This window comes from Falco biarmicus, chromosome 14, assembly GCF_023638135.1.
Source record: "Falco biarmicus isolate bFalBia1 chromosome 14, bFalBia1.pri, whole genome shotgun sequence".
Lineage (NCBI taxonomy): Eukaryota > Metazoa > Chordata > Aves > Falconiformes > Falconidae > Falco > Falco biarmicus.
In genome coordinates this window covers 9,267,370-9,293,284 of record NC_079301.1, presented here as the reverse complement: position 1 = coordinate 9,293,284, position 25,915 = coordinate 9,267,370, and positions in this window count along the sequence as shown.

Below are 25,915 nucleotides of genomic sequence, written 5' to 3'. Positions count from 1 at the left end.
TATTTGATTTGATCTTGAGATAACTGATGTCTGATTTTTATGTGTGTTTCTGGCAGGTGGGAAAGACGCTCAGAGCAGGAATGGATGGTCCCTATGCGCAAAGTTGTGGAAAATGTTCTTAATGCCAAAACAAAGTCAAGTATCAAATCTCATAAAGAAACAGGCAAATCCTGCATCTAACGACTTATCATGTAAACTTGTAGTCAGAGTAGATTATATCCATTTCTGTGGTTTATGAGCACCAGAGAGACACTTCATAAAAGGAAGAATAATATGATTAAAATTAATGTAAAATACCATAGGAAGCATAACTTTTGAGTTTTATTTTTCCAATACTGGGACTTCTAGAACTAGTTAGAATAAAATAATCTTCGAGCATATTGCTTTCCACTGTAATTACACACACAGAAATTAATGTTCCTAGAAACTAGCATTTTCATGAACAACAGAACCATAATTGATCACCAACCAGCTTCAGCATCTGAGCAAACACTCCGTCAAATCAGTCAGCTGCTCCAGGTTCATTACTTGGTGTGCTAATGCCCTACACAATAAACACAACACATGAAATAGGGAATTACTCCAACCACAAAATCATTACTGATTGGTAATCCCCAGCAACAGCAAGATTCAGGGAAGAAATACCACTTTGCATAGTTTTCTGCAATGTTATCCCTGGACAGCCTTTCAGGTCTGCACCTTCCCTGCCACAGAGGAGCAGGCACTCAGCGCTGCCTTGGCGAGCTGGCTTCCTCCGGGACACGATCCACGCGGTGAGGTCACCTGGATTGCTTTTCCCATTCATCACACCTCATCCATCCTGAGTTCTGCATTCCGTGCTATATTCAGTCAATTCAATTTTGTGACCTTATTTACAAAACTTCATCTTGATTCTGTTTCCCCACAGGTTATTTATCCTTAAATTCCATACTGATCCATAATAATTGCTTAAAACATGATGCAGCCAAACTCTTCAATCCTACATTGGCTGAACCACACTGATTATTATGGAATATATAGCTTAAACAATGCTTACATTATTCTGATTAACCTATTTACTGGTTACTTCATTTTTACCTTAGTTTTCTTAGCACATGCAAAAGAGCCTAAGAATTTAATAAGCTGTTTCCAGTTTTGCATTGCAGTTCAGAGTGTGCTGCCTCTCCTCATATGAGATATATATATCTCATATATATGTCCCTGCCATATATATGGTTTAATCCTTTTGAGGATGAGACGGTTGCATCAGTGACCTGTAAGGGATTGTCAGGCAACACATAACATTTGCAAATCCTTCTATCTCCTATACAGCAGAGTCCCCAAACCTGCTCTCACACAATTTGAAATGGCAGTTTTTGAGCCTCCCATCAGAGCTGTTATTTAATTTCCAAGTGGATGTAAATTAACACATTTTATTAATCAAACAGCATTTAAGTCTGAACAAGAAATCAGCCTCCTCTCAAAATTGTAGTATGGCCTGTATGAAACTCTTCTGGCTTTGCCTATGAACAGGAGCGGATCTTTTTATCACCTTAGACAGGCTCAGAGACTAATGAAGACAAAGCCCAAGAGAAGCACATGCAAAAGGACAAAAATTTTCTTCCACGTATTAGCTATAAAAATGCAGCTTACACAGTGCAGTGTCCAGGCACCAATGAAGTCAAATTACCAGCAGAGCTAATCTTGGTGTGAAGTGTCTTAACATTACCAATATAAAAAGACAAATTAGCCACACATGTGTTGGACAGGATATTGGAGTCTGGCTCGGTAGGACAGTACATAATTCTCCCATTCTCACTGAAAGGTAAAAAGCCTCACATTAAAGCTCATTCAGAAATTGCTGACAAAACTTCATCTCTCTTTCCTCCCCTTATTCCTGACACAGGAAAGAAAAAGAAAGGGGGCAAGGGGGTCAAAGTCAAAACTTTTCACAGCCATGTGTGAGCTCTGGGTGACTGTTCCAGTACAAAGGGTGTTGGTTCCTTGCCAGTCCTGCCAGCACAGCCCAGGGAAGGCACACGGGACCCCGGGTCTGACCTCTCTGGACCACCCAGGTAAATCCCTAACCCCTGGAATCCATGGCACTCTCTCTCTCTCTCCCTCTCCTTTTAAAAATATATCTCCTTATGGCAGTTTGGGTTTTTTTTTTTGCTGTTACCCATTTGACTCTGTTCCTCACATGAACACTGAATGCTATCCCCTCTAGTTTTTCAATTTAAAAAGGCACAAACAGAGAGGCTGCTGGTTCAGCACTATTAATTTGATATAGCAACATTTTCCTTGAGGAAACATCAGCACACCAGGTAAGAAATAATCCTTAGAAATGCATAGCTTTTGATTAAGCTTTTTCCTTGACAGGCCATAGGAAGAGCCCCTGCCAGCCCTGCAGCTGCATACCAGCACTGCCAGTCCAGGGTGGTCCAGTGTCTCTGAGCTGGAGGGCTCAGCACAAGCCTGTTCCCCCCATCCCAAAGAAACTGATATCCCAAGAGCTGTGAAGTCTTGTGAAAACTGCTGTTACCTTTTAATTTAATAAAGCAGCTGGAGCTGGTTCTTCACCATGCGATAACTGGCTGCCCTGATCGTCTGGCAGACCTGGGGTCTCCAGCTGCAGACGTGACCCTTGGGAGCCATCATGTTGGTTAATGAAGTTGTCCCCATCACAGCTCTCACTTAGTGAAGTGACAAGAATCACATACGTCTCTGTTCTCCCCTGCCAGGACCACCGATTGCTGGTTTTGGAAACACAAAGTGAAAATCCATAGTTAGTGGTGTTCCCCAGGAGACTGGGGACTTCCACACACCCTCTGAACTGGAATAATAGCAAATCATAAAATGCTTGGAGTTTGCATGCACCTGGATTTATGGATGCCCATCAACACTGAGCACAGGCATGGGACCTTGTGTTTGACTGATTTCAGCTCTAGTCTGATTAAGTGTTTAGGAGGGTCACCAGAATCCCAAGATCTTTATCCTCATAAACCTTCTGGATTGAATAGTGACAACTTCTGCTGGGCAAATTAGGCAAGTCAATTTTATAGCAAAGGCAAGTCAAATCTGCTATAATTAATTCAAATTAACAACCCACAAGCTCGTGAAGCCTGTCATTGGTAAGTTGTCGCTTCAGGGACGTCTGCAGAAACATCCAGATACAAGTCATTATTAAGAACCTTAAGACCACACATTTCACAGGAAACCAAAAATAACCTGCATGAAAGCAGGCTGGATTACAGAAGCTCAGATGTTATCCTTCTGCAAAACTTTATTATTAACATGGTCAACAAAGCAAAACACTTTCCTGTAAATTTGATTCTTTAACGTTACATTTAACTGTTCAATACTAAGCCTCTACGGAGAATTACTGGAGCGTATCCCATACTACATATGGTCTACGATAGCAAATAATACCTGGAACTCTGAATAGCATGATGCCATTCAGGAAATGAGAAAGAATTGTGGTTTGCAGTTACAACCTTCACTTGTCACTTGCTGATTTGGTTTTTTCCTTCAGGAAAGCACAGTGTCCCGCGTGGATATTTAACGTGATCAGGTATTTATGAGAGAGAATGTCAGAGCAAGAGCTCTAAGGCCAAAAAAGCTTGTCCTGAGACAACCAAATTATTATTTAGATGCAGAAAAAAATCAATTTTGGTGTTAGAATGTGCACACGGTCCAATCGCTTCAGCTCTTTATTTTATGCAGCGGACAAGGCTGCTGGAAATGGAGGCCGGGGGGGATTTTGGAGCATTGGGTTGTGGAACAGGCTCACAGACCATTGCTGGAGCACAATCAAGCTTCCTTGAGCTGTTAAATGTTAAATAGTTAATTGTACAGAGGGGGAGAATAGCCAGAGAAATGTTGCTAGGTGCAGAGGACATTATTGCTGGTGTAGTGACAGCCTAAATACTGTGTGTGCTACCCTGATGCAATCTCGGGTGGAGCTGGGGCAGATCTTGTCTGCAGCGCAGCACGGATGCTTGGCACCAACCTCGCCACTGCAAGAAAATTGCTTTGGGTTTGATGTTCATGCAAGAAATTCACCTCTAATACAACAAAAATGGCCACATTTGTTGCTATCAAAAAAAAAGATTTGGCTTCATTTGGTGATGAAGCGCTGCCAGAAGTCAGGAGAGGCAGTAAGACAGAAATTAAATTGGATGCTGAGTGTCCAGAGAACCCAGTGACTGGTGAGGAACAGGGAAACTTTGCCAGCAGAAAAAGCACAGCAACCACACACCGATGTGACCAGCCTTCACCCCACTGAACGAAGGAGGCTATTTGAGCAGAGAATCACATGAGAAAAAATATGCTGGTTTGTTGAGACTGGTCACCCAGCTCTACTCTGTGCCAGCCCTGCATCAGCCACTGTTTCTCCTCCCCATCCCCGGGGCAGAAACCAGCGGTTCAGCAGAAGCAGGAGGATGCTCCTGCTGCACCGTAAGCATCTCTGTGTGACACTCCAGACAGCAGCGGAGGAGGCAGGTTTCCTCAGGCTGGGTGAACCAAGGCTGCTCTGGAGATGCTTTGCATTAAATGAGACTCTGCAAGCGCCGAAACGCCCACCGGCACGGCAGGGCTGGGGAGGCAGACATGCGTGACAGGGGAGGGAGGCTCAGCAAAAAGGGGCGCATTTTCTACAGGCTCTCTTCAGACGTGAACGCACTTCTGTAAGCGATGCTAAATGACACCACCCCCCCGCCACCCCTCGCTCCCAGTTGCCTACTTACATTAGCATTTGCCAGCTGTCAAGCTCTTGCTCAGTTCCAGTGAAATCTCCTGGATTTTCTCTGCTTTCAGTGATTATGTTGAACTGCTGGGAACAGCTCCTGCTGACACTGGAATTGCCAAACCACCCTCTGCTTTTTCCTATCTTTTTTTCCCCCCTCCCTTCTCCTTACTAACTTGAACCGATGCAGACCCCAGCACAGACACGATGTTCTCCAGCAGGACACAGGCGTCGCTGCCAGCCTCCTCAGGACTGTCTCCTGAAAAAGAGCTCTCAGAGACACTGAGAGCTCACGTCACTTACCAAGGAGATCGTACAGACTTCACATCTTCATGTGCTGTCTTAAAAAAGAGATGAAAACAAGTCATCTCCTTCTGCTTTATGAGAACGGCCAGGCTGGCTCAGACCACAAGTCCCTCTAGCCCGGTACCCCACCTCTAACACCAAGTAGTCGTGGATGTCTACAGAAAAGATTAGGAACAGGACAAGCACACACACTAATTGCCTGGGGTGCTTTGACAGGCCCCAGTAATCAGGGCTTAGAGACTTTCTGAGCCAGCGGTGATCTCCTGGTGTGTAATAGCCATCACCGCATCACTCTGCCGTGAACACATCTGCAGTGGTTTTTGCACCATTTAAGCTTTTGGGCCACCACAGCCTCTCGCGGCAATGAGCGCCACAGCGGAACATCACGTTGGGAGAGGAAACAGCTCCCTCGTTTGTGCTGACAAGGTCTCAAGCTGCAAAGTTTGCTCTCTTCTGCAAAAGCCCCGCGCGTTCAGCGAAGGCACCCCTTACCGTGCTAGTCCTGAAGCTCCACAGAAAGCCCAGCCTTGGGGTCTCACCCATATCTACCAGCTGCAGCACCACTTGCTAACAGGCAGACAACGTCGTTACAGGGCAGAACGGGCCCTGGACCCCCAAAAGGCTCATAATAAATATGAATGACTGAAAATTAAGCCTGGTTAAAGTTTTACTTTCTCATGGACCCCACGGCTCAGCAGCTGCACTTGGACAAGCCTTTAAACATCTGGCTTACCTGAAGACCTTTGAGCCACCCTGGGCTTTAGACCAGAAGATTGTACCAAAAAAGCAGGCATGTAGATTTGAGATATATGTAGGCATATAGAAATCCCTCCATTCCACTCATGAGGTTTTTAAAAATCATTTTCTCCCAAAGCCCAATTTAGCAACCACAGTAGAGACTTGGTGTTTTTATGCAAATTCTCAAATTTACAGAAGTGCTGAGCTGAACTAGGATTTGAAGGGAAGGCTTCCTTGCTATTCCTCCTGCCATTTAAACACCAAGCAGGGGTACACTGGCAGAGGCAGCCAGAAATAGATCTGAAACTTCAAAAGTGTCAAAATTGAATCCTGATGAACTGGGGATTGAGAGAGAGCCAGCCAGCGCAGCCTGGGTCTCAGAAGTCTGAGCACTCATCCGGGGCTTCAGAAAATAAGGTTTAGATAATAAACTCATCACTGGTGAATGCCATAACCCTTGTGTTTTGCTGGAGCTAGTACTCCGTGCCAAAAGTTTAGGGCTGGATAAACTAATATTTTCTGGGGAGAAATTGTTTTTCTGAAAGTTTCTGACTAGCTCTCCGTATCACATCGCACCCAGATGCGGGATCACAGCCTTTGCCAGATAACACGTTTCTGCACTGTGACACTCCACCCGGGCCAGCCTGCAAAAGTTAATTTACTGTAAGTTACTGATAGTGTCACTGATGGTTTATCATTCCCAGATTGGTATGTCTTTAATCTGATTTAAACTGGTAACAGCTTGGATCCCATTTAATTGCAGTTTGAGTATAGCTGTCTGGTTATTTGTATAGGCAAAAATATTGGCGTGCCAATCAGGTCATAAACCATCACTCAGCCAGATCACATAGAGGAACAGCTAAAATGCCACGTATGTTACTGTCACAAGCATCACTCCTAATAATTGTGTACTCCGTGAAATACAGTTTTTAGCAAGCTGTGTTTAAAAAACAGATTGTATTTCTGATACGCCCTGCCAACAAGGTATTTAAGAGGAGCGCACTGACTCTAATGTCCCTCTTTTGCATCCTTTCAGGGACAAGAACAGATACATCACCATCGTGACATTAGCAAACATGGAGACTGCAGACACTTCATGAAATAAATTGGGAATGGCAGGCTAAGTACTTGAATTGACAATGCAGGAACCACTGGGCCTGTCACACTACTGCTGGGAGAACCCACGGCGCACCTTGCCATCTCCAGCATTAACAACCACAGCTTCGTCAGCCACGCGAGCCCGGGGTTGCGGCTGGAACATCACCCCCACACAGCCCAGGTAAGGCAAAATTAAGGTACAGCCGTGCCTTGGTGGGGGAATCTTACAGACCCGCTGCCACCTTGCTACTCCGCCTGCCGTGTACTTCACCTGCTACTTTAAATGTGGTTCTTCTCTGTAAACGCCTCAAACATTGCAGCGCCAGCCTGTCACAGTGCCTTCACGAACAGAATGACCTGCCGGATGAAAAGCTCTTGACCTGATCTTGGAGTTGATGAAAGAATAGTTAAAAAAACCAAACAAAACAGAAAGGAAAAAAAGGTTACATTAAGGACTAAAAATAAAAAATATAAAAGTAATTATTTAATTTAAACAAGCAATTGAATAAAAAGGCAATCTGTCCATGTGTTTCTAATCTAGAAGTCAGGAAGAAAGTGTCATTTCCAGATATTTTATCTAAGCTGTGAGACAAGGTGAACCAGAAGGAAGCACGCCCTTGACACTCAGCAGGCGCAGGCTGCAAACCCAGAGCACAGTCTGCCCGCACCAGGTGTAACCCGCCAGCACAGCATGCCATTGCCATACCCACCTTCCCTGCTGCTGGAGGTGTGGGCTCTGAAGTTCACCCAGAAGCACCATCTCCCATGGCTCCATCATCATGATGCCCCATGGCCGTGCAGAAGGCACGGGCCTGTCGGACAAACCAGCGCCTGCAAAAAGACCGGGTAAACCAACCAAACGCTGTGTGTGCAGTCTGACAATAAGAAGGTGGGAAATGACCAACAGATTTCCCAGGCAAATCACGGCAAACCAATTTGTCAGGATAATTAGCGTGGAGGCAAAGGGGAGCGGTAGATGTGATACATCTTGGCTCAGGAAGGCTCTTGACACCATCCCATTTAACTTTCACACGAGCAAAATGAGGAAATGGAAGCTAAATGAAAATTTGCCGCAAATCTACGCTCTCAATATGATTATCTGCAGCTCACTGTCAAACACAGCCCTGTCCTGTAGCTCATCTTTCCGCTGGCACGATGGCTAGTTCACCCACAAACCTGCAAAGGCATGGCTGCAAGGGGGCATGGCGCTCTGGGCAACAGGATCACGGTTCAAGATGACCTTCCGAGGTAGGAGAGCTCACCCAGCATCACCACGGTGAAGTCCAATAAAGCCATTTGTGAGACAACCCAACAAGTAGGTTGAGGCTTTCCAAAGCCATCCATCTTCCTCTTGGAGGAAGAGACAGTCCCTTTCCTTGAGAAACCTCCTGCTGAGCCTGCCTTGAGAAATTCTCCTTGCAATTAAACCTAAGAGAGCATTTCCAGCAACAGCTGGGTTTCATCCATGCCCGATTTCCAGACGGATGCAGTGTACCTTACTCCTGGCCCTGTGCTGCTGCTTCCTGAGGGACCTGGGTGCTTACCTTTGTCCCAAAGCTTGGGCCACAAGTCTTTTGGTGACTTTTGCAAGTGAGACCGAACCTTGAAAAACATAAATCTGAGTTCTTTCCCAAATTTTAACCCTACCCTTAAGTTTTTCCATTTTTGTTGGGTGTATTTTTACCTTTTAGCACGATACTGCCTTTAAAACACCACAAGCAGCATTTCAATAGATAAATAATTTAAAGACAAGAAAATGGATGCTTTATCAGAGTACCCAGCTGTTCAGCCATCCGGCAGGGCATGCTAGACTGGGGACAGTCAAGGGCTGTGCAGAGACCTGATTGCCCATTAAAGAAGCATACATTTCACAATGCTGCAATCAAAGCTCTCTGGAGAATTAAGCATTGTGCCCACGTGTAATATGTCAGTTATTTGGCAGCAGGGGAAACACTGTAAGAAGTGAATGAGTTTTACTCTGTTCAGTGACATTACTAATGACTCATGCAGGATTATGGGTAACAAACCTTTGAAATGAGAGGTTGAGTTGTACACTACATTATACATCTGAATTTCATGGTATATTAGTGACAGTGATTGGTAATACAATATGATGGGAAATTGCTAACATCAGAGAGAAGTTAATACGATGCACTGCAATTTCTCAAAGAGTCCCATACTTTTTCTAGCGCCACCCATAATCTGCTCATTACGGTTTGGCAAAGAGCAATCCCTCTCGAGGAGTGAGGGGCACCAGCGCTCTGACAGCTGGTCATAAATTTGAATAGAAGATACGCAATCTGAAATGTTCATGTTTCCATGGATCGTTACCCAATTGTATCTCCTCTAAGAAGCAGGTGATTTTTTAACATCCTTGCGACAGTTTGTTTCTGCCGATATTTTCTCTCTCCAGATAAATCTGATGCCAGCTCGGTGCCTTATAGCGTTTCTTCCCCGTCTTGTTCTATTAAAATGGCTGATACAGTCTACAGGCACGTTAACTAAACACCAGGTAATGGAGCGTAACTAAGAAGAATTAATGTATTTACAAAAAAAAGTATTTCTCGGCCATTAAAATAAGTGTAAAATGTCTCACATAAGGCATTAAAACTACAAACATGACCACAGATTTATGTTTACAGACTCTGGCAAACCTTGTGGCCACATGTGTCCCCTCATTCCCTCCTGTTCCAAACAGCAAATGTTTAAACTCTTTACTTGGTGGTAACCTGGAATATTCTGTGTCTGTTTTATGAAGCCAGTAAATGCCCATCTGACCTCCGTTTCTAGGATATTTGGTGTTTCCTGGGGAAAGAGCCTATAAATAGAGCAGTGTCCTGGAGTGATGGCCCTGCAGACCAAACCCCACGCATCTATACAGCAGCTGCACCAAGAGCATCACCTTCACAAGGAACTTGGCGCAAGGAGTCATTCCCAAGACAAGGTGGGAACACCATTCTCCATACTCACGCCAAACCCACTGCTGCTGACATTCATTTCTCCTCCTCTGTCTGCATTGCTAGAGGTGGCCGCGTACAAATGTTTCTAGCTATTTCAAGGTCATTTCTGAGCCCAGCCACCAGTGTGCAGAAACACTCCGGGTTTAACAGCGAGAATGGCTCGTTTTTATGGTTCGCTCATCACTGACACCCACCTGCTGGCCAGCAGCAGAAATCTCTGCTCTTATATTGCCCTGTGGAGCTGAAGGGATGAACAAAGGGGCAGCACGAGGCTGATCAGGTAAGGTATTGAGGGGTCAATGGGTCTGAGGCTGAAGCAGTCACCCTTGTACAGTCACGCACTCCTCCGTGTATCTGCTCTTCTTCTACTGCTGCTCTGTGCTGTGCGTTCACACCTCAGCCGACCAAACATCTCCAGGGCTGCCCATGCAGAGTCTCCAACACAAAGGAGCCTTCTCCTCTCCTAGAGGCCACCTGTGATACCTCGAGATATGTAGAAAGCAGAAGAATTACACATCCTGCCACCGATACTGCTCAGCTCCCAGGCCAAATCCATGGGTTTAAAGACTGCATTATTTGATTTAATCCTGCTTCTGCTGGAGAAGTGCTTGGAGGGAGGCTCAAAACACTTTGCATAGCAAGTCCATTGAAAACCATAGCTGTGATCCCACCAGCGGGTAGGACAGGAACTGGATGGTAATTATGACGAGCAAATGGAAGACAGTATCTCCCTCCAGCATTAAATTCAAGCCCTGACCTTTTCCAACATAATGACTAACTCAACCTTTACATAATAATGTGTGTGATATTTGGAGAGTATAACATATGTGTCATTTTAATTAATTGAACAGAAATAGATTCACAGAAGAAAAATGAATTAACCAATCGGCAATCACCTTTCTATCTATTTGATGTCAGAATAATTAGTTTATTCTCCTAATCTCTTGACCCCTCTAGAAATCATAACCTTGGTGACCTCCTTGAGAATAGGAGCTCATATGAATAGCACCATAATTGCACTCTGGGTGCATTATCATCTAGTTTCATTTTTATTAAGGTAGTTTTACCCCTTCTTATTATGTCTCTCTCTGAAAGGCTGACCCAAACCCTGGGAAAGAGCGCAGGACTTTGCTCAAGAACATCAGCGTGCTTTGGATCAAGACTACAGCCAGCAGAGTCCTTCCTCCTAGAAGATGTGCTGGTTTTGTTAGCTGGAGGATCAGCAATAATTTTACCGCTGTTCTGTCTGTGGACAGCAATATTCAGACACGTGTCCTGACATTGGCAGTTGCAGACTGTTACCAACTAGCAAATGCTTAAACAAGATCACAATTTGTTCCAGAATGATAAAATGACCCTACGAAGTGAATTACACTGTGAAAAATAAATGTAAAATACTGTGTAGATGCACAAATGATTATTTCATTATCTGGCCAATGTATGAACGACAGATACAAATTGTTCCAATCATAGAGTGATGAAAGAGTAATGAACAATGGGTTCTTGAATGAGCACAGGAAGAAAATAATGAATTGCAGTTTAAATGAAATCAGGAGTCAATGGACTGGATCACAGACTGTCCTTCAGACATAGGAATTCTGCATTAGTTAAACACTATCATTTGGAGAAACGTCCTTTAAGAGGCAGGAATCTAAATGGGTCAGAGAAAGAGACAAATATGATGAGCCTGGCCACTGGCTTGCTTTTAGCAAGCTGGACTGGAGCATTCCCATTCCTGCTGCTTTGCTAATTCACATGGTGGTCTACTTCAAAGTAGCAGCTTGCATTCTGCAAAGCTAACATACCATTTGTACTTCTGCCTTTTCCCCATTTTAACCTTGCTCTTCCTCTACTACTCAATTACGTTAAGGCAACAAATTACACATAATCTGGGCACAGAATAAAGACCAAGACACCAGCAGTTTCTGGAAAGGAAAGTGTCAGTTACGTAGAAATAACATACATGGCAAAAGTCCTCTTATATTTTTGTTGGAAAACTTTCTGCAATAGATGGATTTATCTTCTTTTCCTTTGTTTCATACCAATAAACCCAGAATAAGCCAAGGATTTCTAACAATAACGTTAGAAATCGAAGAAACATGTCACATTTTGTGTATCATATCTATCCATCACATGGCACAGCATCTTGTTAGACCTGTACTGAAGTACATTTCTCTTGCAAGTGCAGGACATCTGACCAACTTAGCTTGCTGTACAGAATTCCTTTACATTCCACAAAGACAGAAACTTAAAAACTGGCAGAAACTAGTTGGTTTCACAGGCAGGGCTCAAAAGTCTCATAAACCAGCTCACTCCTATTGCTGCTCTGCTCCTGCCGCAGCCAGGGCCCACGCTGCTCCCCAGCATCTGCCCTCCTGCCCCTCACACAGTAGCAAGCAAAAAGCAAGAGACAACGCTTGGAGCCTTATATGCCTCAGCAAAGGGGATGGTGCTCTGGGCTGGGCATCCCCAAGGGAAAGGTCGTCTTTGATCACCTGGTACCCAATAGCCTCAAGACGTTTAAAAACCAAAAAAGTACCAAATCCAGCAAGCATGAGCACCTTCAAAACCCAGAGTATGGCAACAAGATGAAAAGCAGGGGGAAATAGTCTTGCTTGCCTTGTGGACAGAAATAAACATTTATCGGAGAAAAAACTAAGGGAGAAAGGTGGCATCTCTGCTGTGTAAGTGACTGAAAGGCCACCTGCTTCTGCCTAATTCAATGACATCTGTGAAGGGTCTCTCCCCTGCCAGGTCAGGGTAAACTTCGTGTGCCTGTGTGCGTGTGAGACAACATCCACAGAGCGCTATCCATCACTATATGTAGGCAGCCTGTCCAGGCTGATCAGACCGCAACCAGCCCGTTACTCTTCCCCTAACCAGACTCATGTTTCAACAGACCCTGATGCTAAGCACAAGAGCCCTTAAGCAAACTTCCCTGCAACTCCATCAGGGTGCCCAGGGATACTGGCACAGGCTAAGACAACCAGCCCACCACACCACAAGCAGCCTATGGAGCTATAGGGTACCATTAACGTATAGAGAACAGGGGGAAAATACCTTCCTGGGGATTTTTCCTGGATATTCAATCCAGGAAAAAATTTACCTCATTGACTCAGAGAAACAGAATTCTCCTTGTCTGCCAGATGAGTTTTACAAAACGTGATGACAACTGCGAACTCCAGAGCATTTTGGTTCCCCATGCAAGCCTGGTAGAGGGATGAAACACTGTGCTGCAGCTCTGTGGAGTGGAAGGGAGCTCTGAGGACAGGCTCTCCTCTCCTGCTGTGCCTGTGTCCGGAGAGGTGCTTTAAGGCACAGCCACCTCCACCCTCCGCCGTGCCAGAGGCCTTTTCCACTTCCATCTCTGTCCCTGACAAAAGCATCAGAACAAGGGGATCCCAATCCCCTGGAGTCTGATAAGCATCCCCCTACTAAGCCATTAGGCAAAATACCCCAGCATTAGACCCAAAATCAAGCTGATCCAATGCATTAAGTTATCACTGGCTTGCTCTCACACCTCTTCACTGATTTGGGGTCTCAGATCGTCAATGGCATAAAATGACACTATCCTTTCACGGTCTCCTCCACACAAACCTGGTGTCAGCAGTTCGTTCAGCCAAGCAAAATGGCAGTTCAAACATCTGGCTCTAAAGAGCCACCCATCCACCACCACGGATTTGAAACCAAACAGAAAATATTTATTCCCTGGAGCGTGCTGCAAAGAGCGCTGCTCCTGTCCAGTGATCAGATCACTGCCTGCAAAAATCCATGGCACCCTGCTTGGGTGACTGGGGAGTCCAATCCCAGACACTGGCATGTGGAAGACCAGAAGGATGCTCCCCACTCCTCCTGCCTCAGTTCCAGTCCTTGCCGTCTGGTTTGATAATAATCAACACAGCTTTGGTCTGAAAGAGACTTGGGCTTCAAAGGCTTCAGTCAGGCTGAGCGCTGCTTCAAGATGAAAACAGCGAGCAACGGTGGCAGCACTGGCTTTTAGATGGGAAAACACAAACGCATTAGATAATTTTGGGTAGCCAGCCTCGAGATGTGATCTGGCACAGGCACTGAAGACAAAAAGGATAAACTGGGCACATCGTGTTAATAGTTTGGAGCCCCGAGGCAAGGCGAGACCCCAGCTCCCTGGCCCACAGCCCGTCTGCTGCTGCTGTCGGCAGGGAGCCCTGGCCCTGCAGCGTGGAGGAGGCAGATCTGACTCCCACACAGCAGTGCTCTCATCCCACAAAGCACAACAGCCCCAAGGTGCTGCAGGGGCTCTCCACAAGCGAACTGAAATCAAAATTACAGAAAGGATACACCCCGTGCTGAAAGGGGTGCGCTCTGGCCAAGCCTTCTGCTCCGATGGCCAAGTCCTCCTTCCCCAGCAGAATAACTGTATCGCAGAAGATGTCAGCACAGCCCAGTTAGCGCCAGCGACAGCAGCACCAAAACCTTAACTCAGGCTAGCAGCTAGTGCCCCGCTCAGTCCTGCCTCGTGCTAAGGCCCATGCTCTCTTGGCTTCACTGCTTTTGTTATCCCGGTACTTCGATGCCACCAGGAGAGGAACTGCAAAGCAGTGCTGTGAGCTGCACGCTCACCCTGCAGGCTGGAAGCTGTCTGCCTGGCTGGGCTCTTGCATGAGCTGCATCCAACACGTCTCCCTGGCGTGAGGTTCAGGCAGTGCTGCACTTCCAGCCCGACAGTCCCAGCGGGATGGACAGCCAGCCAAGTCCCAGAGGCGAGTGGTGCTGTCCTGCCGCGGTACTGGACTCCGCTGGCTGCACAGACTCTTCTAAGACAGTGGACAGGTCAGAACATCCCTGTCAGTGCATCTCCATCGAAGTGCTGCTGCTCACACCATGCAGGTAGCAGCTGCCAGATGTTAAGCCGCAGCATCTCTACCTGGCACCAAGCAACATTGCTGCTGGGAAACCTGGGGAAGTTTTGAGCGACACACCTCAGCCTGGAGCCCACCTCTTGTGCTGCTTAGACCTGGGAGCTGATTCTGATTAAACTGATTAAAACCATAAGTCTCACAGCCAGCCACTCCATCTGTGCCACCAGCCCCCCTGGCTGGCCAAATTCCCCTGTGGATGGTGCTCGCCAGCTTATGAAATGCCTCAACAGGCAAAAGCTGCTTGCCAAAGGGTTGGTCATACCTCCTCACCCCCCTCCATCATCACAGATTTCGGAAATAACCACAAGTGCCTCCTTGCTTTGCTAACAGTGAGTGAGTGCTGTAACAGCAGGCTGCTGGGAGCAGCAAGGCGATGGTGTACGTTGCAAGACTGTGCAGGAGGGAGGAGGTGAGCGACAGGAGCCAGCCTCTTCACTAAGAGTAATCTACAAGCAGGGAAATGCCTGGAAAACAGTGCACTACACATCAGCCGGGTGGGGTGGGGGGAGGGGGGGCGGGAAAAGCCAGTACAGACAGTGGAGAACACGGCATCGCTTCTGCTGGGCGATACGGGAAGAGGTAAGCGCTGGCGATGGGGGAGGTGTGCGGGCTGTGCCTTGGGAACGTGCCCGAGTAGCGCAGGGCTCTCCGTGGGCACACGTTTGTTGGGCTGGGTTTGTGCCCTCCTTGCCTCAGTGTGCATAGCTGCACGGGCAACGAATGCGCCTATTACAATCCAGCCAGAACATTTGTCTCTGTAGCTGGCAGAGAGGCTTCCACACCTCGGCGATACGCTGCGTTTGTTTGCGTTTGCTCTGAAAGCTCCACACGCTTGGTTCAGCGCTTTTAGACTCCGAGGCAGATGCATTGGATTGATTTCTAACGTTAACTTTCATAATTACTTATACTTTGTAATGGTCTCAATGCAAACATGAAGCAGACTTGGAGGCACAGACTCTGCTGCATTACACCATAGCTTCCCACATACTTTATGTCGTTCCAGGGCACGGTGCCTCATTCTGGGTTAATATTCGCTAAACAGGAGCTTCAATTACCCAGTTGCACAAAGGACAAATGCGCAGTTAGTAAGCGGGCACAGCTTCACTGAAGTCATTACTGGTTACATCGCAAGCACTTGGTTTTCTAACTCCAATTTCACTCAGACTTGGCTGGTTACAGAAAATTTGCGTGAGATTTCAAAATCTCATCAGAAACAAAATTAATAATAAACTGCGCTGTTCACAGTGCTCAGTGAGGAGTCCAGCGTGGCCTTTATCATCTGAAGGGCTGTTAATGCAGAAGTTAGAGATGTTTTGAGTGAGCTTTCAGCTCTCAGCATTTCCCAACTCCTACACCTTTGTTTTTCCTTTCTTATCATTACATTAACGCTTTTGTGTTATGGAATATTCATGATGCACACCACACGCTTAATGGATTTCCTCCTTTATTTGCAGTTAGCCTGCATTAATACAAGAATCACAGTATTCAATCTGAAAGCCATCAAGGATTCCTGGGCTTAATATCACCGCCGCTTTTAATGGGAAAGGAAATCTGTAAATCAAATCTGCAAAAGCAAAACCAAAGGCTGTATGGGAGCAGCACAAGCAGTTCAAAAGCATCCTTCACATTAAAAGCATCTAGAAGTAAACTTCTGCTAATTGAACCAGTTCTAAAGCTGTGAATTACAAATAAACTCTCTGTCCTAAATGACAGCTATAGTTCCCCAAAAGTAGACACCCACACACCATCATGCATTCCTCTCCCCGCTGCCTATCCTGCAACATGGGGACACATGGGCAACATGAGAGGTCAGATGGAGAGGTCAGAGCTGGCCTTGGGACTCCAGTGGTACCCAAAACACTCATATTTATATCTCTTGTGGGAGTAAGAAATCAGCTGAAGACAAAGCATGCATTATGGTATATTTGCTTAGATCTCATTTGCTGGGCATGAGCTGCTTGGCCTTGTGCTGTCAGCACAATTAGATGCAGATGAATACTCACCATTCCTCAACCCTGTCATGTCTTAGTGCACCAGTAAATCTCCGAGCATGTGTACAGCAGAAGGCGTTGTGTCACTGGGGCAATGTGGACCATCCTCAGCCAGGGAATTCTCTGCCCGACGTGATGAACCAGCTATTGCTGCCGACTGACGCGATCCCACAGAGTTCCACGATATGTTTTTGTTTATAGAAGTCATTCTTCCCTATCAATATTTTCTCATTATTATCTTCTACACACACACGTGCACAAAAGTTAACCCTGAGTATTACCAGAAGCAACAAATCTTGTTCCTAATGAGACCACTGCAACCCCATATAAATCAATCCAATTGCACGAAGTAACAGCACAACATTTAGTGCCATTTAGCTGCAAGACGTGCACTGAAAACAAATATGTAGGTGCAAAGACAAGCTGACGCTTTGCAGGTTAAAAAACCAGCTAAAATCAGTAGGTGGTACTTTCCTGAAAGACCCCTAAGCAGCCTTCAAGGCCAGACCTTCTTGGATATACACCAGTGCAGACCCAGTGGGACCAGCAGAACACCTCACACTTCTCCAGCGGAGGATCTGACTCTGCGTACTTACTCTCTGTTAGCGGCGAGTGTCCCTGAGCTGGTACCTCGAAAGGAACCTCAGCACCAGCCCTTGGGTGCACTCACTTCTCCAGCTACTTGAAGCACAGTCTCAGCACCGGTATGCGTAAAATTGAGCTCCTCGTATTTCTGTTTCAGCAAGGGACCTCAGGACATGCCTAACTTCCAGCTACAGCTCTCTCCCTTTGAGGATAATGGGGTAATCACACATTTAAAGTTAGATGTGTCCTCCTCTCTCGGTAAAAGGGGTCCGTAATACCTCCAAGTTTAAAAGAAGACCTTGCAATATTTCTATTCATCATGCAAAAGGCAGAAGTTGCAGATTTGAGAGTGGAAGGTAATTTTCCCTTCTGAGCTCAGCAACAAAGAACAGTGCTGTAGGCTTTCTAACAGCAAATCCATTTTGGTACTTCACTGACAAGGTTAAAACAGTCAGAAATATATTGTGCCACCCTTGGAACAGAGTTTTTTTGCTCATATGTATCTAATTTCTACCAAGATGTTGGTTAAGGAAAAAGCATTTGATAATCTGAGTTTGTAACCAATGGCGGAGTCACCAGGTGGGAAGCAGAAGGAATTCAAACACAGGCTAATTTGCTATTTGCCAAGCATTTCATTTCCAAAGAAAGGAACACATTCAACAAACCAAAGTGAACCTGAAGGTGCAGGAACGGAGCTGGGGGATGGCACATCGCTCCCAAAGAGCATCCAGGAGAGAAATGGGGACTAAGGGGATGTCACAGGCTGGAGACAAAGTATCCCAAGACAGCTCCACTCTCCTCTGCAAATCCTGGTGCACCACCGCTCAGAAATGGGATGCCGTCAACTCCAAAAGCACATCCCAGACAACCCTAGTTCTGCTCTTCCCTGGGTGCCTGCAGGTCCTCTCTGCTGCGCTGACACTGCCTGTTTCATGGTGTGACACTGATGGGGAATGGTACCCAGCCTCTGACTGAATCCTGATGGGAGGCTGAGATAAACGAAAGGAAACTGATGTCTAAATCAGCACATGAAAAGAAGCAAGCAGAAAAAACCCAAAGATTAATCTGTGCTACAGTGTTCCTGCTCAAAACTAGGAAAGCCTGCTGCAAACTCAGACCCAAGGTCAGGGAAAAAGCCCTTAAGAAAGCAGAGGGGCTCAGAAACACCACTGGTAATGGGCACTACTGCTCCATAAAGAAAACACACACCAGGTTTTGACAAAAAGCAGCTTCAGCAGAAGGCATCTCGGCAGGATGGGCTCCCCAGCAGCACGCTGCAAGGAATCCCCTGCCAGCACTGTGCCGCCCACATCCAGCGCTTGGCTCCAGCCACACTGCAGCATCCCATCTGCAAAGCACAGATAATGCTCCCGTGGCCTCCCGCCCGCCCAGCGCTTTGGATTTGAGGCTCGTGGTAGTACAAATCGCCTCCTGCACAGGGACCCTTCACTGAGCCGGCCCCCAGGGTGCCAGCATGATCACGCCGAGGAGCGGGTACCACCAACTACGCCTGGACGAGCCGCAGCCTGCCCCAGTTCCTGGCTAAACCTGTGCCAAGGCTATCCTGGAGGCACTGCCGCTGCACCCAGGCGGGCTGGAAGCAGCACAAACCTGTGCTGGAAACATTTCTTTTCTGGAGAAAACATCACCTGAAACTTCACAGCTTTCTGAGCCCCTCTAGGGGAGCCCAGCTCGCACGCCTGGGCACATCTTGCACACTCAGCCAAGCTTTTGTATTGCATTATTCCATCTTTCAAAAAATAACATTTTGAAGCAGGGTTAATTTTTTCCCTCACACACACCTCTAAAGATTAAATAACGGTGGCACTGGAAATGGATGAGCTTGAAGCTGAAAACAGGGTCACTTGGTGTGACCTTCAGAAAAAAATAGTAGGAAATAGCAGCCTGGGTAGAGTTTGAAGCACCTGGCCCCTTTTTGGCTGCTTGTAGTAATTAGCTCATACAGGAGCAGTGCCCTTGCAGAGCGCCAGCCCTGCGTGTAACTTACACCAGCAAAACAAGGTGCGGTGTCAAGAAAGGGAGGAAGGTACAAGGGAGCCTGCTGAATGAGTATCAATCCTGCAAAGAGTGTTTAAGCTCCACCAGCAAGTGCAGAGCATCCGCTGCTATATCCCAAACATCTTCCATCCACACTGCTGCCAGCTCCACTGCAGCATCGCCTGGAAGTCTCCAGGATCCACGCACTGGGGATTACCAGGGGTCACCCCCTTGGCTCCAAGGCTGACGCTGCATCTGTAAGCACAACTTCAGTGTGGGTCAGAAAAACTATGTGCAGAACCAGTAACTGCAACATGGAATTTGGGCTGGTCTTGGTTGAAATTCAGCAGGTCCACACCATCAGATTTCGCTGGTGGCTGAGACAGACCCCCCCGGCATTTTTAGATGACTTTGTGATAGTTATCTTCCCTTTCTACTATTTGCTTTACGCTTGAAAAAAAAATTTATCTCAGGAGTCCTTTGAACATTAAAATGTATGCCACGCATGCTACTTTCTTCAAATATTTTAAAATATTCGAAACGTAAGGACCTTGGCACAGTGCCTGGGATCCTGTCTTTTCGGATAAAAGTTTCAGATAACTGACACTTCCAATTACCATTTCTCCCTGAAGAGGTCATCTCCACTTTGGCTCCAGAGCAGAGCAGGGGAGGTACCTGAGGTCCCTGAATTTCACAAAAGGTTAAAAAATCTGCACAGTTGCTAATTAAAGCCAACGCACTCTGTGTCTGACCTAGTTCTGCCTTGCTTTCGGGAGGCTTTACCTGAGTATCTTTCAAACCACTTAAAAATTAAAATGGTTAATAATGCATCAGAGCCAAATGTTACCCAGGGGCTCACTACACGGGGAACTGTAGTTTTGCTTGCGGATGGCATTGTTCATTGTTGCGGTGGGTGGGGAACACTACCAGCCTGATTCCTGCCTTTACTCCAGCTGTGCGCACCTTTATGTCACTTACTGATGCCTCAAACCTCTTCTGGCTGATTTCTGTAAATGCTGAAGAGTACACTGGCCGAATCAGGGGGCAGAAGTTGGCTGAGCTGTTCATCTGGTCCCCTAAGCATCCATCCGCACGCTCAGCTTCTCCTAAGAAAAACCTTTACGTATTCCTACAACCTCTGCTGTTGCCATCTCCTCCCAAGCTTTAATATCTAAGGGTAAACAGTGGGGTATTGCCAAGCTCAGGAAGAAGGGCTTCGAAATTTTCTTTTTGCTTCTGCGCATTGACATGGGATGAAATATTTATTCGGGAAGGTTTCAGGCACTATATTTTTTACTTGACTGCCACCTAGTGGCAATGTGAAGTAATAGCTGGGGAAAATGTACGGGCAAACCTGCAAATCAATCCGGGATTTCAGTGACTCTTGCCAGCAGTGTGGGGCAGGTTACCTGCTCAATAAGTCAGTTTTCACCCAAAGCATATTCTACAGGTTATGAAGAACATAATGGCTTTGATATTTTTAACGCTTTTTTTTAAAGGAGATGGGATGTCATAATGAAGGCAACACCCATCTTGCGGTGCTTTTCATTCATAAGAAAGTTGGTGGTGTCTACCAGCACACACCTGTACAGGCTCAGATGTCCATCAGCTCCCCTGGTAAGGCAGATGCAGCATCACCGGTGAGCCTGCTGCTGTCACCACCCCACCAAAAGGGTCTGTCTTCCATGGGGAAAAAATATATATATGTTTCTTCCTGAAAAACCAAACTTCTGGAAAGTGAAGCGAGCTGTTTCCTACACCCCAGCAACATATCTCATGGCAATTCCCAGCACGAGGGAAGGATACGTCCAAGCTCCCACTTGCCTGCCATGTTGCAGCTGCTCTTCTGAAGCAAAACAGTTGGTTTATCAAGTTTCTGCTGAAATGTCAATATTTCCTGTGGAAATGTTGGAAATAAATCATGGCATTGTGATTTTTTTTTGGGGGGGGGAATAAATCTACACAGTAATTATCACACTAGGGCAGCATTTTTAAAAGGCAAGTGACATTTTCAAGAGGGGAGCTTGCACGCTTTCTGTGGAGCCTCTGTGCTCAAAGTCTGGCATCTCTGAGAGGCAGCAACTTTCATTTCCATAAGTTTCGTTTCTATCTCCATAATTGCACTAGAAATATCAAAAAAGAACATTTCTTTTTTGGTATTCTCCATAGAGGTGGAAGAGAAGGGGCTGAAATTACAGCATTCTGGAGCCTTCACACTGCAAATGCTTTAAGTTTATCTTCTTTCTTTTCTTTTAGAACTTGCATTGATTAATGTCGAGACAGATTGCTTGGTGTGAAATAGAGGTAAGTCCTTGTAACCAGACCCTGAACTGAAAGCGGCAGTAATGTTATCTAATGTAAAATAAAGAAGAAAAAAAGTCAGCCAAGCTAAAAAAAAAATAATAAATAATGGTAATATTCAAACTTCATCCAAGCCCCCAGTTTCACCTCTCACTCTAATCACAGCTCCTGCAGAAGCACCATCTTGCAAAGTCACCTGAAGGGCTCCCCTGCACCCAGCGAGCATCGCCACTCAGCAGCATCCCTTGTGCACTAACCCTGCACACGTCAGAGCACCAGCAGCAGCTTTTGCCAGACGGGGGTGGCAATATATATTGCCTTTTGCTCTCACATCAAGCAGATAAGAGACACCTTAACTCCGTTTCCTTGCTGTATCTGAACTCATTTGGAGACCTTATCACACCAGGACCATGCTGCAGCTCTGCTTTGCCCTGCATAGCTTAAAATCATCCCAGGGAATGGAGGAGAAGCCCTACCAGCCCATGTGCAGAGATGCTGTGGACCTCTAGGTCCTGCTGGCAGCATGATGGGGACCCCTCATCTTGCCCATGGGGACTACAGCAGCACCCTGACACAGCAAGCTCAGAAATAGGTCAAAAGATGCCAATTTTTTTGTGCTGTGGGTTTCTTTGTGATGAATTGTAATGGTACTTCAGATTAGTTAGGCTGCTGAGAGCAGTTTGCATCCCATTTGAACAGCTCTACCTGCACTGGCATTAAGATGAAATGTTTATTTTTCATATGTCTGCACTTGAAGCTGTGCTGCGGAATCCAGCTTTTCAGAGCTTGAGCCTGCCTAGGCACCTAGATCCCTTTTCATCCGCTTTATCAATTGTCTCCTTGAGGAAACATTTTGCCAACATTGCGGACGATTAAAGGCTCAGGACAGCATGCCAAGAGACAGCTGGGAGCACTCTGCCATGGGAAAATCCCCCAGGAAATGCAACAGGACCCTAAGCAGGGTGACTTCATGCTGTTGCCAGTACAGTCTAATGGGGAAAGCACCAAAGGTGCAGGGAGATCCGCAGGGTTGACCCATGGGAGCAGCAGAGGCAGGGTCTGCTCTCCTGATGCCATCATGGTCAGCTCCTGATGTCTCTCCCTGGGAAGCAACATTTTGCACAGCCCATTTCATCCGGCACTCATCAGGGGTCAGCTCAAAGCCATCCCACCCCAGCCAGCCCCTCTGCAGCACAGCAAAGCTAGAGCAAGAGCTGGGCTCTGGTGGACATCTCCACTCTGACTCACGATACAGCACAAAGTAACATCTAGCAGAGCAACCTGCTGATAAAGAATGCACACAAAAAAAAAAAAAGTCTTCATGGCTTCCATGACACTGACTTTGCTGGACTCATTTCCAACATATTTTACTCACTTTGAACCATAAGAAAGACTCAGATGGGGTGTCCTGGCTGATGCGGATGGACACAGCTTCACAGTCAGCTATAGATAAGAGAAAGCAGGGTAACTAATGGTCTTGCTAATAATTACATGTAGTTTATTGGGTCTAGGAAGAGCCATCTACAACAGGCAGCTGCAGGAGCAGGTAACATTTAGTTCATTCCTTGACAAGGAAGAGCTGAGAGTAATAACATGGAATCAATAAATATAAATGAGCACGGTAAAAATAAATCACCCAGCTGGGATAAAACAGAAGCAAGCTGCCTGTAGCTGAGATTCAAACCCACAACATTTAAGGCACAGTTGGTTATTGGGGGCTCTCTTGACCTAAAGATACTTTGCCTTCTTTGGGAAGATGCTTCAGAACATCTACAGGTCCTGGTAAGTTTTGCTTGCCCGTACGCAGCGGGGGGCAGCCCCCCCTGGAATGCACTTGCCATGCCTGTTTCATGCTCCAAATGCAAAGTTCAAGGCACTTTGTAGGTGGGAGAGATGCCCCTCACCAGCATCCCGGAGCGATGGGCTTGGCAGGGCGGCACTTTTCCCTTTGAGAGAAAATTTTAGGGAAAATGGGATAACTGCATTTTTGTAAAAAGAGCAGCATTAAAATTCTGCCGTGCTACCCTTGCCTTGCCCAGAGCAAGTAATTTTTTTGACAGGTGAATAAAATATCATTAGTTTCTCCACTGTCATCAATCATCAAAGTGAAGGCTGGGCGAGTAACCTCTCCAGACAGTCCTGGGGACTGCATTAGCCCCTGGTTTCTAAAGAAGCAGAGAGGGGCCGAGCTGGGAGGCTCCCTTTATATCTAAATGCATGGGAGGCAGACAGCTAAAACCTCTCCCCAACTTTGACTTTTTTCCCTAAGTGTTAGAAGCTGACAACAGCATAGAAATGGAGATTTCACGTTGTCACTCCAGCCTTGCCCAGCTATTTGTGGCCAGGTAGCCCAAGCTGGGCTACATATTGTATCAGGGCATGGCTGAGAGCGGCGGCATAAGTTAAGGAGAGAGAATGACAAATCTGAAGCTTTTGTCTAAAGGTCACACACTTGATGCTTCTTTCACATTTGTGTGAGTTAATTTACCTTAAAAAAAAAAAAAAAAAAAAAAAGGAGAGAAAGAAAAAGTCTTCACAACAAAGAAAAATGAACAGAAATCTGTCCCTGAGACTGCAGTGGCCATGAACTTCCAAAGCTATTGTGATTTCAATAGAAGAATAGGAGACATTGCCATCGAAATCGCCATTGATATTGTAACAGATCATTGCCTAAATAGACCATAACAGCCCCGTTTCAATGGTTACTGAGAAACGCGTTAACCCCTTCCCGTCTGAGCGCCTGCACAATCTCTGCGTGACACATCAAAGGAGACACAGCAGATAGTATGAATTTCACACCCTTTTTCTGCCTCTGTCAGCTCCTCTGAGCTTCCCCGTCCCTTTCCTTTTCCACACCGCATCAGAGCCAGCCGCAAGGGCAAATCCTTTTAAGCACAGGCAGAAAACCTGGGGTTAGCGCATTGTCTCACCCCCCCCAGCCCCGCTCCCCAAACCACCCAGGAGAAGGCAGAGCTTTCCCCAGAGGTCTTGGGCTCAGTGGTAGCTGAAATGCCAACACTTTACAAAAAGGATATACATATTATTTTATGTTTTAATTCCCAGTGGACTGAGCCCCAAACGCTTCTGACCCTGAAAGGGTTTTTGAGGAAAAATTGGAAACAAACAAACAGCATACTACTTTTCTGTATTTTTTTTCCTTTTTTTTTTTTTTACTATGGCTCTTCTCTTCCAGACCCAGGGAGGCTATTGCAGTAGACCCCCATTAAGCTCCTCTTTCAGGTTCCTTGTTTAGCTTGTTCTTGAACACTTTGCCATGTCCCACCACTGGGACCTCCAGAAATACCAAGCTAAACATCTTTCAAAATGTGCCTTGCCTCCAACCACCTTGATTTACAGATCCTGGGGAGACAGAGTTTCTTTGGAAAAAAGGACTATTTCCATAATGCTCCACATCAATTGACTCTCAGTCCTTTAATTCTTTACTAATTGAACCTGAGGCCACGTTTGCTGTTACTTGCACAGGCCAGATGCCAGGCTAACCAGTGCTGGCTACACAGAGCATCCTCCTGCCTTTCCTGCACCATGCTCCAGGCAAACACTGCTCGGGATTTGCGACATGCATTCATTTCTTCTATATGCACGTACGTATAGGTGCTACCTATATACATGTATCAATAAATATGAACACAAATACAGCATGCAACCCCCCTGCACTCCCCCTTACTCAGTTGTTCATCTTGAGTTTCTCCAGGCTGATTTTTTTCTACCGAATGCTACCCTGTTATACTCCAGCTGTTCGCTGTTTCATGAGTTCATAATCTCTTAGCTACAGTCCTGCAGCCTCTTCTCCAGAGGGATACAAGTAAGAGGCACACCAGAAGTGCCCCAGCTTTCCACAGGCGAGGGCACCTGGCTGCAAGCTGGGACCCTTCCCCTGCTGGCAGCCCATGGCCGTGGCCCCGAGTCCCTGCTCAGTCATTTGCCACCCAAAAGCACCAAGGGGCCACCAGCCAAACAGGTACAGGGACCTTTCTTGGGACTTCCAGCTGTTACCAGACAGCATTGAATTAAGAGAAAATTGCAAGGGGTAAATACACTTTTTGGTGAGTCCTGCAGGCAGTGGAGGTCCTGGGGAGGACACCCCTTGGACTGAGAGTTCATTAATCCTAACAAAAGGACCAAGGGCTCATTAATCCTGCAAAACTCAGACTCCTCAGGGCCTCCCAGGGAAGATCCTCAGCTCATTCTGACATCCCAGGCAGAAACCCACCCTCTCTTGAGCCTCCAGTAAGGCCCTGGGCACATCCCCCACAGCAGCTGCGATGGGATCAAAGCTCTTTGCAGCCAGGTGCA